The sequence below is a fragment of the Thermobia domestica genome, chromosome 15, assembly GCF_964235325.1.
Source record: "Thermobia domestica chromosome 15, izTheDome1.hap1.1, whole genome shotgun sequence".
NCBI classification, from domain to species: domain Eukaryota; kingdom Metazoa; phylum Arthropoda; class Insecta; order Zygentoma; family Lepismatidae; genus Thermobia; species Thermobia domestica.
In genome coordinates, this window is record NC_137468.1 from 158,951,560 (window position 1) to 158,967,642 (window position 16,083).

General features: G+C 36.0%; 1 protein-coding gene across 1 annotated transcript in view; it reads right to left on the reverse strand.

The window, feature by feature from the left end:
• The window catches only part of LOC145671318 (dual oxidase maturation factor 1-like), a 712,486-nt gene that overhangs the window by 616,341 nt on the left and 80,062 nt on the right, over positions 1-16,083 (reverse strand). The window lies entirely within an intron of this gene.

The following is a 16,083-nucleotide window of genomic DNA, read 5'->3' on the forward strand; positions in this document are numbered from 1 at the left end:
CATGAATATGTTAAGGGGGCCAAGTCATTAAAAATTCTCTTACAAATATCTAAATTATGTTTTTCTGTATTAATAATAGCATTTTGTGTTAAGGTCTGTAGGGATCACGAAAAGTGTAGGGAGCCAGGCCTCGAATAGCCCCCCCCCCTCTGGTTGCGGGTCTGGGTTCAAATACTGACTTAAACAAGATTCTCGTTTCATGGTAAAAAAGATTAACTCCAATCAATCAATAAAATTGGCCATTGGCTGTGAGACATAGTATTTCGACTGTCGTCACAGTCCCGACAGCCAAAATATTGAGTTGCGCTCGTATGTCGGATGAGACCCGCACAAAGTTTTAAATTCATGTAAGTCGTGTGTCAGAACCCCATCACGATATTTTTTTCTATTGTAAGCTTCTCCGATCTATCGGGAATTCAAGAAACTAACTACTGTTGGTGTTTGTTCATCTATGCCAATAGAAGAGTAATGGGAAAGATTGCTGTCTGTAGTAATAATAGGAAGGTGAAAAAAAAAAAAAGAAAAAGAAAAGAAGGGAAAAGTGAGTTTTATTGGAAGACATGTTCCAGGAAGCCAAGACTGCATCCAGGAAAATGTATCGACAAATAACACACCTAGAAGAAATACTAGTTAAATACTGAAACATAAACTCAGAACAGTTATCCCCAAGATACGGTAACTAACACATTCCGTTTCTAACGGGATTGTCCCCTTTTTCAGAAAATAATTCGGTGTCTCGAGAAAAGCGGTAACGTGATTGTCCCCTTTTTCAGAAAATAAATCGGTGTCTCGAGAAAAGCGGTAACGGGACGCAAAATGTAGCGTTTTGGCTCGTAGCTACAAGCTACGTAGCTTATAGTTTCTTTATGGACTTCAACAATGTTTCTTCAGGGAAAGAATCAAGAGTCGAAAGACTAATCCTTCTTCAAGAAATTTAATCATCAAAAATCATGAACTCAAAAGACAATTGCTTCTGGCTCCTGTTACATGTTAACCCTTAGTTGGTAACATCCAAAAAATAAGCTATAACAGTAATATCCGCCTCAGAGACGGACACACACAATTGAGACGTTTGAAGCCAAAGTGGTGTAAGTCAGTTTCCAATAAGGTTTAGTTACACCCAGATAATTCATTGTACGTAACAAAATTCATTAACTGAATAGTGAAGCACGTCGTAATTCACTTGTGTATGTACCCATGAGTTCAATACAACATGCGTCACCGCTTAGAATCTATTTCTAAGCATATATCTTCTAGAATTTTATCAAGACATATTTGCATCTCAATAGAATATGCCTTCTGACAATTAGAAATGATCTTATTAAAACAAACACACTGCTGCTGGAGAATTCTTTCTTTTCCTTCGTTCACGAGTAGCTGTATCATCAAACCTAAGAGCCGCCAGAAAAACTTTACATCTTTTTGAGAGACACGGTTACACGAAAAGCATGAAGTCCAGTGCAGTCAGTTGAAAAAAGTGACACCAAGTTTTCAAGCACTGATTTGAAAATCTTAGCGTGACATAATTAAAATCTATTTTTGGGTTGCTGACATGACCTGTTGTGGATAAATGATCTTGTTCAAGTTCTATAGCCAGTTGTAGTATAGTCCTACTCCTTTGTGGTAGACCTTTTCTACTTGACATCTTAAAATATTGATTTTCGAAACGAAAGAAAACACACAAATATTAATAGTTGTCAGTATAAAGTAATATCCGTCACTTAGACGGACAAAATATATTACCTTTACAGTAATATCCGCTTGCGAGACGGCGTAGAATAACTTTATACACTTCGAAGTTTGTAACAATGAGCTAGACACGCGACCACCTGCACACAACATCTTAGTCAACCCACAACTAAAGCATAGGTGAACTATCAGATCAAATCGTGAATATGCGTACCAACTCTGAACAAAAAAGTATCGTGTATCCGCCTGGGAGACGGATATTACCAACTAAGGGTTAAAAAAATATAATATAAAAATTACAATTGGAATATGCTTAAATAAACTTAAAGAACTAGTTATTTTTAAAAGAAAAATAGACACTGTCAAACTATACCCATTTGCTAGTCTCTCCGTTTTTCGATTTTCTAAATCATATCAATGTGGTAGTTTTGTATCTGTGTTAGCGTCCATTTTTTAAAAAAATAAATTAAAACTTAATGTGTTCATTTACTATTTCCGACAAAAAAAGTGCATGCTGTAGAAAGTGTAGAAATAATGCAAGTAGAAAGGGTTAATTTGAGCACTTAGATTAACTTGATACATGCCTTCCCTAGGTGGATCCAGTGGCGAAAGAGTCGTTCTTCCTCTCTCCCAAAACTTCCAGTGGCAGAGGCATTAGTGCTGCAATAACCTGGCTCTGTTCATAAATAAAACTAAAGTAACTGTAAGGTGTCCCCCTGCCCCCTCCAGGAGTCCGTCCTGGATCTGCCCCTGATGACTTCAAAATTGATGATTAGTCAAATTACGCAATGATTAATGATGTTGCAAAGGCAGTGATCACTGATTCATAATTCTTTCAAAGTATTGACAACAATATCAAAAATGCCAATATTGTACTACGAGACAATAATTGAAGCTGTTTCACCTGGAAAAGATGTCATGAAATTGTGGCATTGTTTCAAAAAGAGTTACTTGTTTCTATTGCAAGAACTCTGTCTCGTCAAGAAAATTCTTTTTCGTTTCGCTTCGTTGATAACTCTAATTCATATGGCTTTATACTTTTTTACGTAATTTTGAAATTGAAAAAAAAAATGACAAAAACATACAATATTCGTCTAATTACATGCAAATTGTAACGCTGGCAACAAACGTAGTAATTATATCAAGCACTGGAAATTCCCTATCGGAAACTGATTTGTGTTGGTTGTTCTTCCCCGTTGAGGAAAGCGATGTCTCAGTGCCCAAGGAAGATACCTACACGGATCATTTGCCTTTACCTCAAGTGTTAATAAAGGCAAGAGTTGGTCGCCTACTCGAAAAAACAAAGGAAAGTGCATTGTACTATGGAAGCGTTTATCATATGGGTGGCGGAGGTCGTTGGTCTCTTCTTTTTGTCTTTTTTTTTTTTCATTTCCATGTTCTCTCTCTCTACATAGCAATATATGACAAATTTAATTGTTTGCAGACGGAAAACATACTATATATGCAATGTATACTTCATGGGTTCTAGAAGTTCAGTTCGGCAATTCTTTCTACATGTGAACCACAGTAGAATAATCAGTATTTCAATACTGTGTAAGAAAAGAAAACTAAGAAAAAAACTAACATTTTAAAACTAGTGATGCTCTACGTTGTTGAAGCACACAATCCTCTTCCATCCCAATAACTCTAAACTATATGAGTACGTCTGTAAATTCCAACAAAACATCTACCATGTACTATAAAAATCAACTTCTACCATGTACTGAAAATATTTATTTGAAATCCTGGGACATATGAATCTGTAGGGTTAAGAGAAAAAAATATCTAGAATAGGCATTAATCGAGCAGACGGTTCTACCAAATTTTGACAGATTTTTTTACATTTTCAGATTAGGTTAGATTCGTTAGAACATGACTCCAGCAGACAGACTTTTAATTTTCCATTTGGTAGAACCATCTGCTCAATTAAACCTCTAGAATATGCAATGCACTTGTTGAAAGCAAGAAAAGTGAAGTGAAAGAATTGTATAAAGTGCCGCCCATATTCTTTACGTGTTCAGAAATTTTCATTATGTTTAAGGAATTCCATAAACATAAATTGATTTCTGATTCACCTTTCAAGGAGAGGCAATATTACCCTTTTTCTAAATATGTGCTTATTTTCAATATCCACTGATATGATAAAAATTAGATTCATAAAATATTTTAATTCACGTTTTACTATTAGTTCGATTTTACAAAAATTACCTTCTTAAAGTTTGGTATATTTTTATTGAAATGTTGCAATACTACAACAAATGGGCCTGCCATAAAGATCTCCAATTTTATGAAATGGAGAACTGAATTACATTCTTTTAATACAATTATAAATTTATAGTTTTATTTCTTATTTTAAAAAACATGTAAACTTATCAAGTTTCCTTTAATACATTCCAAATAGCTTTGTCCAAGGCTATTATTTTCCTCGTGTCCAGCAAAATAATATTTTACTTTATCTAACGTCTTCTCATCGATAATATATTCTGTGGGTTGTAGTAATCAAAGCGAATTTTTCAAAGTCGATTAAACTTCAGCCCATGCAGTGTTACCAGCAGTGTTGCCAGATCTACTGATTTTGCAGGAGATCTCCTGCTTTTTCTACGTTTTACTGATCTACTGCGAAAGAAAATGAAAAGTGAATAATCTCCTGCTTTTCCCTTATTTCGAGAAGTTGAAGCAATATATTATTATTAATACTGAATTTTTAATGTTTCCTCACATAAAAGGATGAAATTTCCCTGTTATAATACACAAAGCTCAGTAGAGCATATAGTTATAGAGCTTTACTGTATATAATATGAATCCAAAGAATACAACTGTACGTCATCTTCTATATGCATTATAGTTAGCGTTTTTATGACTTTCTGTAAGATTTACAAGTAAGTGTTGTTTAGATTGGGATTTTGGTTGGAAGAGTAGATTAGATCATTTCTCCACGATCGTCAGCAAGAAATCGTCTTACGCCACGATCACGTGTGACTGTACCATATAGCTACGTTATCGCTACGTGCATGAAAAGACATTTTCCCACTCCACTTTGCTCTTTCAGTACGTTTTACTTCACACACTTATCAAATAATATTAATATAAATTGGGACATTTCCCTTTCATTTGCTCAACGTAGTTCATCGGAAATGAATTCTGGACTGCTTGTTATGACTACTGCGCCCGTAATAATGGCAAATTTTATTGCCCCCACCCGGATTTACATTCAAACGCCACCACTGTATGTGTCTACTGCTTTCTCCTGTTTTTTGTCTTCGAATCTCCTGCTTTTCCAACTGACTGGTCTGGCAACACTGGTTACCAGACTTGCAAAACGCAAAAACCAGAATAGCGGGAAAAAATACACTTCTACTGATCTATCATCACAATTAAATTCTTATCTATATCTTTTAAAGAGACATTGTCTGTCTCTGTTGAATACGAATTCTATTTCGACAATACACAATGTAACTTACTATGTAGTTTAACTTGCTTTAGAATGTTGTAAAACTGTTATATATCATAGTGTGTCATAACGGAATAAACTTTTTAACCCTTTCAGCCCTGATTTTCTTCTTTACTCTCCGATTTTATTTTTATTTTGTTTTATTATTCTTTTTGACTTAACAAATGAAATACAACCGTCAATTTGTTTTCGTATGTCATATTCATATTTATGAATGAAACATTTTGTGTGCACTAGAGTTGAAATACGTACGTAAAATACAAACTGGCATTAATCCAAAATATCATAGTGATCTTCATAGTTTAGAAACTCAAAACACATCACTAAAGCAGAAGGAGGATTTATTGCAAATAGTTTGTTTCGCCAAGAATAAAACAGCCAACATCACTGAGCTTCGTCCATCGTGATACACCCTGCTCTATAAGAAATGAGCGTAGCTTCCTGACAACAGATGAAAGCACCAGAGAAATAGCGGAAAGTGATTTAGACAGGTTCAAAGAACACTGACATGAAAACCCATCCATTTTGAATCCTTCAGAGTAATTATATTATCCTTAAAATAGGATGTACGCAAATGTTACCACCAGGTCTATGATAGAAGTCTACACGGGCTCGGGCCTACAAAGCATATATCATTTCGGGCCGGGCTCGGCGCATAAATTTTTAGATATACAACCATATTTCTCGGGCCTAACTTTGTAAATATACTGTACAACGATATATATATTGCACCGTTCTTTCTTGAAAACTTTTAAAGCACAACTGCAAAATTAAATCCCTAATCGCTGTAAACAAAAATGCAATTTTGTGTTAATTATTAAGTTTATGTACTTCGGGCTTATTTCCGGCTCATTTGATTATCACACGAGCTCGGGCCGGGCTCGGGCATGAAGGCTAAAACATATTTCGGACTCGAGTCGGGCCTCACATTGTAAATTCAAGGGCCGGGCTGGGCCGGGCCCGGGCTAAAAGTTCCGGCCCGTGCAGACTTCTAGTCTATAAGGGATAAAAGTTACCATGGGTCAATTCCGCGGTAAGTGACCCTACGAAGTAAAAATTTTAAGTTTCACCTTGGCTTACATAAGTATTAAAATTCATTTTTAAGAATGCTGAATTTTTCATACATGAACAAGGTGATACCAACGTTGTTTTGTAGATGGCTCTGCAAGAGGTAAAATATGGCCACTTTCATGTCGCAGAATATCATACCTACATTTGGATTTTAACACAAAGTTTTTTCCTGCTAATTCCTGTAGGTAAGTGAAGATCGCGTATGGTATTTATTAAGATAATGTTTGTGTTTACATCAGTGACATTGTTTTGCATATAATTTAATAATAGCAAGAAAATTATAATAATTGATTTATTCAAGTAGGCTGTCGTGTAAGTCACAAGAAAACATAAATAAGTTTATGTATTTATGTACATAATTAAACAAAAAAGCTGTTATTCTAAATTTTCTTCATTTGGACAGACGGTAATCAAAGACCGTGCAGAAAGTCCCGAAATAATGCGTGTAACTCTTTTAAATACAACATATAATATGTCGTGTAAGTCACATTTCTTTCCCTGTCGTGTAAGTCACATTATGCGTGTCGTGTAAGTCACATTTTGTTCAATGTTACTACATTGCCAATAGTTGCTAACTGCAGTAAAACATATAAACAATGGATTGATAACTCAATTAATGTATTAGGTGCCATGTTTAGTGTAAGAGAATGAAAGATAAGGAGGATAAAAACAATATTATGAAGTATGAGTGTAAAGTGTACTTGACTGGAGTATAAATGTAACAAATGAATGAAAAGTTAAACAATATGAATCAATGTGATCTAGAAAGAAGTTTTAAAAAAACGTGACAGGAAGTATCTACTGTCTCTGGAACAATGCCGGCATATGTGGTTCCGAAGTTTCTAGCTTCAACTACTTTTAATACTATTATTGGTTTTCTTGTACTCTTTCGTTGTTTTGGAAACATGCTTGTAAATTGATATTTATTGCCTTTATGCATCTAAAGCTCAGGCCGGTATAGGACGGAGGTGGGTATTTGGGAAAGGATTCGTTCAGACCTATTGAAAGGATATCATCTCGGCATTTGCCTGGTGTGAATGAGGAACACCTCAGTCAGGATTGCCAGCTATATGTTTTAAACCCGCAACCTACCGAGCCAAATCTAGCACGCTACCACTCTGTCGCGGTTCCTTGGTAGAAAACATGTTTACTCAAACAAAAATATATAAGTCACAACAAAGTTTACTTTAAGATTATGAAATTAGGACATGTCAGATATGTAACATTTGTCTTTTGTATTGCATTTTCAGATATGCCTAGTTCAGAAGCTGAATGGAAACGGAAATAGATAGAGAAGTTGAAAAGAATATTACATCAAATGTATTTTTAGTGGAAATTACTGTTTTATGTACCAAGAAAAGGTACAGTACAATCCGGTCACTGGATATCACACAGTTGTACTATGTAAATTGCAATAATATATTTTTCTGAAGAAAAGGAAACCACAGAACATGATTCGTGCGTAATTATATCTGGTTGTATGCATCAAGATATGTTTCCATTTGCTTGTTTCAAGTCTACACTTATGGAAGATTTTGAAGGGTGTCATCCGGATTTTCCGATCAACAATGTGAATTATCAGTCGGATGATGGTGCACAACATTATTCACTTTGTTCAATAACATTACAGAAAGTTGAAATGTCTTGGCATTTTTCGGCTACGAACTATGGAAAAGGCTCTCAAAAATAAATTGATCCTCAATCTTTTTTTTAGAATTTATTGAGAGAGCACGCAAGTTATGCCCAAACATTAATGTAATATACCGTACTGTAGTAAACAGTATTACTTCAAAAATTTGAGTTGATGCGCCAATGGAAACATCATAAGAAAGAAATATGTAATATTCCAAAAACACGAAACTAGCACTACTTTCATTGTGTTTCAGCGTATACTATTGAATGTTGTCTCATCTAAGATATTTTTTCACCACGAAGGAAGTTCGATTTCATTCCAGAACTGTTCATTGGCGCATGTGAAGGGAATAAACGCAGCGAAGAAGTGATAGAAATACTCTACTGGAGGCAGGGTATTATTGCCCTTCGCCGAAAAAAGGAACTATTAAATATTTGTTAGATGTGGAGAAATGAATCAGAACAAGTGTATGTAACATTTCTTTGCCATTACCATCAAGATAAAGAATTTTATTGGCCGCAACAGAAAGATTAGGCCTATGTTGCATTAACAGACGTCGATCGCGGACATAAATTAGAATTTGAGAAATTTTGCTCCAATAAAAGAACTGTTAACTTCTTGTTTTGTCTGTTAACTTCCTTTTATCTCTCTAAATCATTAGTGCCACTCTATCCGCCAATAGATTTTGAAAGTGTAATTAAACGAAGTCATGATGTTAGACTTGTCGTGTAAGTCACAAATTTATGTTGTGTACGTCACGTTATATTTGTGGCATATATTTTAAAATAAATACAGAAAATATAATAATTTTCTTTTGGTCTTGTAGCTTGGTATCTACTTAATATAAGTAAAAAGTTTTAGTTTTCTTGCAGCAATAGAAGAACAGAATTTTCATATAGTTTACCGTTATTCAAACCACGATGTCTCCTACTGTCGTGTAAGTCACGCATATATTTAGAGACTTGTTTCAGCCATTTTGTTTACATATTTAAATGCTGCAAATGAAAATGAATGAAGGACTTATTGCCCCTTATTTATAACCTAAAACTTGCCCATGAAACTATCTTATATTTTTTTTAATACATAATATTTACTGCCGTCTGACGTCTGTTGTCGTGTAAGTCACAAATGGAATTAGCCCATGATATTTCTTTTTTTAAATCGGGAGGGGGATTAAATACACTTTTTATTCTTCACTTGTCTTTGTAAAACATTGTTCAGATGGGATCATTGCATAGCTCAAAGAAAATATGCATCGTATTCCTTGTCAGATTTTTGTTTAACGAAAATTATCGTGAAATATATTTTTTAATTGGGGGGAGATTAATCCACATGAGGGAGTAAATTTATCCAGATGAGGGGACTAAATTCACTAATTTTAGTTCCAAGCATTTTTTTTTAACCCCTGTTATATTTGATGAACTGCAACCACAATAGTGGCGTTAATTCTGCTACTGAAAGGAAGTCACATACAAATTTTTACCAAAATCTAATAAGATTCACGAGAGTTATCGTGGAACAGACGGAAGGACAGACATACAAATGCCAATCGAGTCTAATAGTAGAAGCTTCGCTAACACTCGCTTCAATTATTTATTTATCTGCAGCTCGCCTGACCTTTGTGTACTGAAGTAAAATACTAAACTTCATGCCGCAAGAACCCATGAATAGCTCTGGGAGGTCAATGACTCAAATTTCAAGACGGTGACATTTAGTCAGTGCAACTACTATCACTACTATACATTTAAGAAAACTATAAATAGAAAAAGTGACTGTACGAACATAATGAAGACGACTTATCAATGTTTAAAGATTCACAAGTCATTGCACAATATACTTCCATTATAAATATGGTGTAAGCACACCGGTATTTGTGTATTGTGCGCCTGTGTGCTCTAAAAAATTTGCCGCCCCCGCACAAAGTTTGCCCTACCCCGAAAACGACCAATATTAGAGTTGAATTCATAGTTTTTGAGGTCGCTGAGATAAATAGTGACAGTTTTAATGCAATTCAACTTCAAGGTCATACTCCACTCCCCAAGGAGGGGGGCGAGATTTTAAAAGTAATCGAAAACGCCATATATTAATGTTGAATCCATAGTTTTCGAGGTCGCTGAGTTAACGGCATCCTCACCCCTTGGGGTAGGGGTGGGAGAGGATGACTTTCAAAAATAATCAGATAAACTAGTTAATTAGTAACTACTGTAATTAGAGCGAATTAAACACATTAACATATTTTCCCGCGTTTGCGCGGGACTCTGCAGATTGCTAGTTTTAATATTACTTTACTGTGAATCTTAAAAAGAATTCCAAAATTTTGTCGCCCCCTAAATTCAGCCGCCCTGTGCTCCAGCACAGAATAACATTTACCTAAATACGGGCCTGGGTGTAAATGGTGTTATGTCATACTCTTCATGGACCTTTCGCGACGCGGAAAGATTCTGATAACTTCTGGATGGAATTAACTAAAAAAAATAAATCATTGCATCAATTTTGTACATAAATTCAGAAAACGAGATAAGAAATTTTCAAGAATTTAAACGAGACAAGTAAGTGTCCTTCGTACGAGATGAGACTTGTATAAAATTTATGATACGAGACGAGAAAAGCTTATTTTTCGTCTTGTCTCGTGGACAACACTAGTTCTTGTTACCAGTTATGGACGATTTGGGTTCCGATTTACACTGAGAGGACAGAGCGGCTCAGTGGTTCAGCGCTTATTTCTGGTACGTGGAGTTCCTAGGTTCGATCCCCGGCCAAGTAAGTTCGTGGTGGACAGCATCGTGTCCGTGGGTTTTCTCGCGGTACTTCTTCAACATTCTCATTCTACCAATTCTCCTATCATCATTCACTTGCCTTAATCATCCGTCTCCCTTAGCTTAAAGGGCGGACATTAAACTGAGAGATTTATTTTATTATTATTTTTTAATATACACTGAGAATCAGACTCGCCCGCATAGATCGTTATTCAAGGTTATCTCCTAAAGAATAGATTCTTCCCAACCACTTGTCGTCTCCTGCCGTGACCAGTGCCATGGTCCTCTTATGTTGTCATGGGTGCGAGAAACTGTGGTGTGGAACAACATATAGTGTGAGGCTTGATCTTGAATAGTTGGTTGTGCATTCGCCAACTGCACCGAATTCAAGCTCCCCAGAGTTAGCGTGAGTCAATGAAAACTTGACCCACGTCCCACTGACCCACCACCCACCGTGACCCACGACACACTGACCCACCACCCACCGTGACGTTCTCTGACCCACCACCCACCATGACCCACTGCGACCCACTGCCCACTGTGACTCACTCTGACCCACCGTGACCCACCACCCACCATGAACCACTCTCATCCACTGTGACTCAGCTACTCTCACTCACCAAAATCCATCGTCATCAACTCTGAACACGATCCATGGCCTCTTCTGTACTGACTAAAAAGTTTGCACTTGTAATAAAACAAGACTGTGAAATTGTCACTAATCGGAGTTTGAATTTCTAGTCAATCGCTCAAGCACCACTCTGTTACAATAACGGTGAATGTGACCTTTACGATATAAAATGGTAAAGTCAAGGGCGTCATTTCAGACTTCGCTTGGAGGGGGCAAATGCACCACAGACATAGGACTTTCACGTTTTGTACTAGTATATTAGTAAACAATCTATTAATGTTTATGTATTCCTCAAACTCTTGGGGGGGGGCAATTGCCCCCTCCTGCCCTCCCTAAATGACGCCCCTGGGTAAAGTGTTTGTCAGTGAGGAAATTGAAACAGTTCGAGGTGGGGGGAAATTAGTGTGTGCCTAAAATATACTTGTACTAAGAGAGTATTCTTGCAAGTGTTAAATTCTCAACGTATTCCAAAAGAAATTTCTATTCGCAGGAAAATACCCTTATACAATATGGAACAGGTTACGGTTTCTCAGTTCACAGTGTTTTTCTCACAAAAGACTTGAAAAATCAGTTTTTCATAGTGTATAAAGGTGCCCGGGTACCCTCTGTGAGAGCATCTCCATAAAGTATGCTCATAATTGTAATTTGTGTAATCATTAAAACACTACGTTAAATTTAAGTTACAAATATGCATAATTGCAATTATTACGAACATTTATTCAAAGTAGTTTGCCTAAAGCAAAGAAGAGACTTACTAAAATTAGGTACAAAGTTGAATAACACAAATAAGCCATTAGTAACACAAGTATACATTTCCAATAACTCGCAATTTTCCACCTTAAAACAAATCTGAAATCGGGTTTATTTCCTGTTGGTAACTTTTTCGTGGTAAATTATCCGCAGCGGAATGATGTCCATCCTTCAGCCAAGATATACTCGTAACTAGCTCGTCAATTTCGAGCTTGTCTAGCGGTGGGCCATTAACATTGATGAGCAACAAGTTAGACAATGTTTGAGCACTTAGTCTATTTCTAATATCAGTCATCTGTAAATTCATAAGGGGAAATCCCCATTCGTACTCTGTCGTGGAAATTGATAATACTTCTACCCGATTTCTGCAACTCCTCATCGACAATCTGTTTGTTAGACTTAAGTCTGATAACGATTTTTCTTGGTCTGTTTTGAAATACTTAGCAAGAAATATCATCTCTCTATCACCACACAACATATTTTCCATATCGACCATGTCAGTTGGCAATGTCGACTCATGGAGAACAGAAACTTCATCTACCACGCCTTCGATAGGGAATCTTGTAAATAAATTATCAATTAAAGCCTGATAAACTGATGCTTTCTTATTTGTTTATAAATTTAATTTTTGTAATTACACATGAAGGCTTGATGGCATTAACAAGTTCCCTACCCCGTCTAGAAAGCGAAATGGAACGAGGTTCCTGGAAAGTGTTCAGAGGTGAATGGGAATTTCCCTCCTTCTTCCCCTTCAATTACCACACTGCTGTTTGCCATGTGCCAAATTACGATGAATTTCCATTAAATTATCATAGTATAATTATTTCCTTGTTGAATTATCGATACTTTTCAGTGGAACAAAGGATGAAATTTCAAAGTTCCAAATCAAGGTAAGTAGACCACCGTAAAGGGGAAAAAAGTGTAAAATTTTCCATACAATTATGCGTACAATCCAAACTTAAAATTTCCGCGTAATTAAGCTTACAGTACAAATTTTATGCCTATTTTTTCACAACTTTATGGGTTGATTACCCTGTGCTGTAAGTGCTCCATATAATAAACATAAGCTTCAGCAATTACATAGTGGAAAGCAATGGATATATGAAGCCAAGCACTGTATTTTTTGTTTCTGATTTTTTCTTAAATAACATCGATCGTTTTCGATCATTTTTACAAACCAATTCACTACCAATTTTCCATTTATAGAAAGTCCCCCCCCCATAAAGGAGAATTTAAAAAAATGCTAGGACACATTCTGTCTATTTTCAATAAAGAGTTAATACACTGAATTTCAGCTCCGTAAGTTTAACGGCTTGCGAGATACTCATTATTTTCTCAAAAATTCGCACCCTCACTATCTCCTTACGACATTATGCCTAACTATATACCAGTTTGGATTAAGGCCTAACTATATACCAAAACCTAACTATATAATTTTATTTGACTTCGCAATTTGACCGTGATTATCAGGCACACATAGTCACATGCAATTTTTTTATATAATAATTTATATATTACAGTGATTCGAAAACGCATTTTCCAAAATTGCAATTATTTCATACCTAGTTTAGTTTTACGTGCCACAGTTAAGCCGACTAGGCTAGAAATGAGGGTGAATGAAATAGTGGATTGAAAAAAGTAGGAGAAAATTAAAAAAAAAAAAAAACTCTTGAAAATCCACACACGCGGTATTTGTCTGGCGCAAGCTGGGATCGAACCAGGGACCTCCGTATTAAAGATAAAAGCTTTATCATTGTCATTGTGGCCTAATTTATTATTGTTACCTTGTGTTGTAATCTAAGAATGAATGTTTAATTAGGTTACAAGTGATATAATAATAATAATAATAATAATAATAATAATAATAATAATAATAATAATAATAATAATAATAATAATAATAATAATAATAATAATAATAATAAGAAGAAGAAGAAGAAGAAATAAGAAGAACGACACCTCCCTTGTTAAAATCTATTTTTGTTTGGAACCTGTTTTTGCCCGTCTTTTTATTGTTGTTAATAACAGGAGACTTTTTTAGTAATAAGTGGTTTTTCGTACAAGAGGGAGCGTGCTATCGAATGCAAATCGAAAGCAATTGGAAACACACGTAGTGTTTCTCCAATGACAGTCATCTATCGAGAAGATTTCCAAAAGTTCCAACTTCCAAGCAGGCTAAGAAGCAGACATCCAATCTGCATACAACTTGAACGCCAAAAAGAATTGTTCGTAGACCCACTTTTTCTTCTTTCCGTGACCCAGACACATCCTGACCTCTATTGGTGGACCTTCTTTTGGCTTTCTTCTTCAACGCGTGTGAACAAGCTAGTAGAAAAAAAAAAAAAAGTTTTCAGTCCTGTATGAGTTGAGATATGCCACACCTACACTCTCACACACATGTTCTCTCTTTCTCCACCCAACAACGATTTGGTGACATTACTTCCTCACGAATGACAAACTTTCATTGCGGAAATTCTTTTTCATTTATAAATTTAAATACGCGTTTGTACGAAGATATTAATTGACGCAAATATCTCCAGTAAATAAAAATTGCAAACACGCAAAATTAGTAATCCCTTTCGTACAGAGCAGAAGCGAGGGAGGTTCTTTAAAAGCCTTAATCAGTACTGATTATTAACAGATCGGTGCTGACTATTACTAATTGGACTATTTGGATTTCAGTTTAAACTGTGGGCTCACGCCTCATATAGACTCGTAAGGGCACTAAACAACAATAAACAAACCAAACCAAAAACCACATTAGAGTCAAGTGGTCACAATGAAAGCTACAAAGCTACAAATACACAAATTACGCACCAACTTATGCTAACTGGTCACAACAAGCTAACTTCATATCTATTACGGTTCAGGGCAGAACGAGGCTGAAATGTATGTCCAAAGGTGCGTCGTTATGAGCAGGTGCGTTAGCAAGATGGGTATGCACTCACAGAAAGACAAATGCACAAAACACGCAGTGCAGATTTTTATCTAATAAGTTTAAATTAATAAAAGCCCCCTTATTCTTAAACTACACCCTAGCAGAAAGCACTTGAACAGACGAAGAAAAAACTTTGGTAGTAAATAAGCCACGCTAAGTTTCCTTAACTTTTAGAACAACAATATCTCGAAATTATTAGCGACTAGGATTAGGAACTAGATTTCTGAGCTTTCACTGCCTATGGCCACGTTAACCCGTCAAATACGAGGGATAACGTCCCTCAGTGATCACACTATCCAAGGAAATGGAAGAAAGAACGGATTGGAGAAGGAAGGAAGCGGTCTGGGGCCTGTATGTTAGGAACCATCTCAGCATTTGCCTGGTGTGAATAAGGAAAACCTCACTCAGGATGGCTGGGCTGAAAAATCTCGTGCACTTTTTCAACCGAGTGTCACTACCAAGAATCGAGCCCAAGACCTCTCACACCGAAAGTTTGAAATTATTGTTTAAGGTTTAGTCGTTCTTCTGAACACCGAGGAATCCACACTATTCGCAGAAGAAGTTAAAAGTTCTAGTCTGCGAATAGTGTGTTGAAAATGCTAAAACTGTTGTTCAAAGAGCCTTTCCTGTTGATCTAGTGGCTAGCAAGATATCCTTTGTGCACGTAATTCTGGGTTTAATTTCTATTGGGAAATAATTAAACGCATTACTTTGGTTCTGCTTCCACCTTAAACATTGATTCAGGTCTTGTTTAGTCTCGGTGCTGAATAAGGAGATTGAACTTCAGAACCACATAAACTATTCTCAGAATAACTTGCTTTAGGAATTTAGTTATTATAGAATTTAATGTTAGTAAATTCTGTGGTGAATTATGTTGAAGCATAGGTGTAGAAAAGTATGAGTTACTAAGCTATGACGGATTAATGTTGAAACCAATTAGGAAACATTTTGTAGACAATATCCGCCTAATGTAGATTCGTTTTTATGCTTGATTAGCATCATGCTAAAGGTCTGACTACTGCAGGAAACATATGTTAATCGAACTCTAGTATGGCACTAATCACGCATCAGAACGACTCTGCATAAGGCCCTATATATTGAGATTTAATAGTTATAGTAGTATATGGATTTCAGATATAGTAGTTGGTGCAACTATACTGTAAA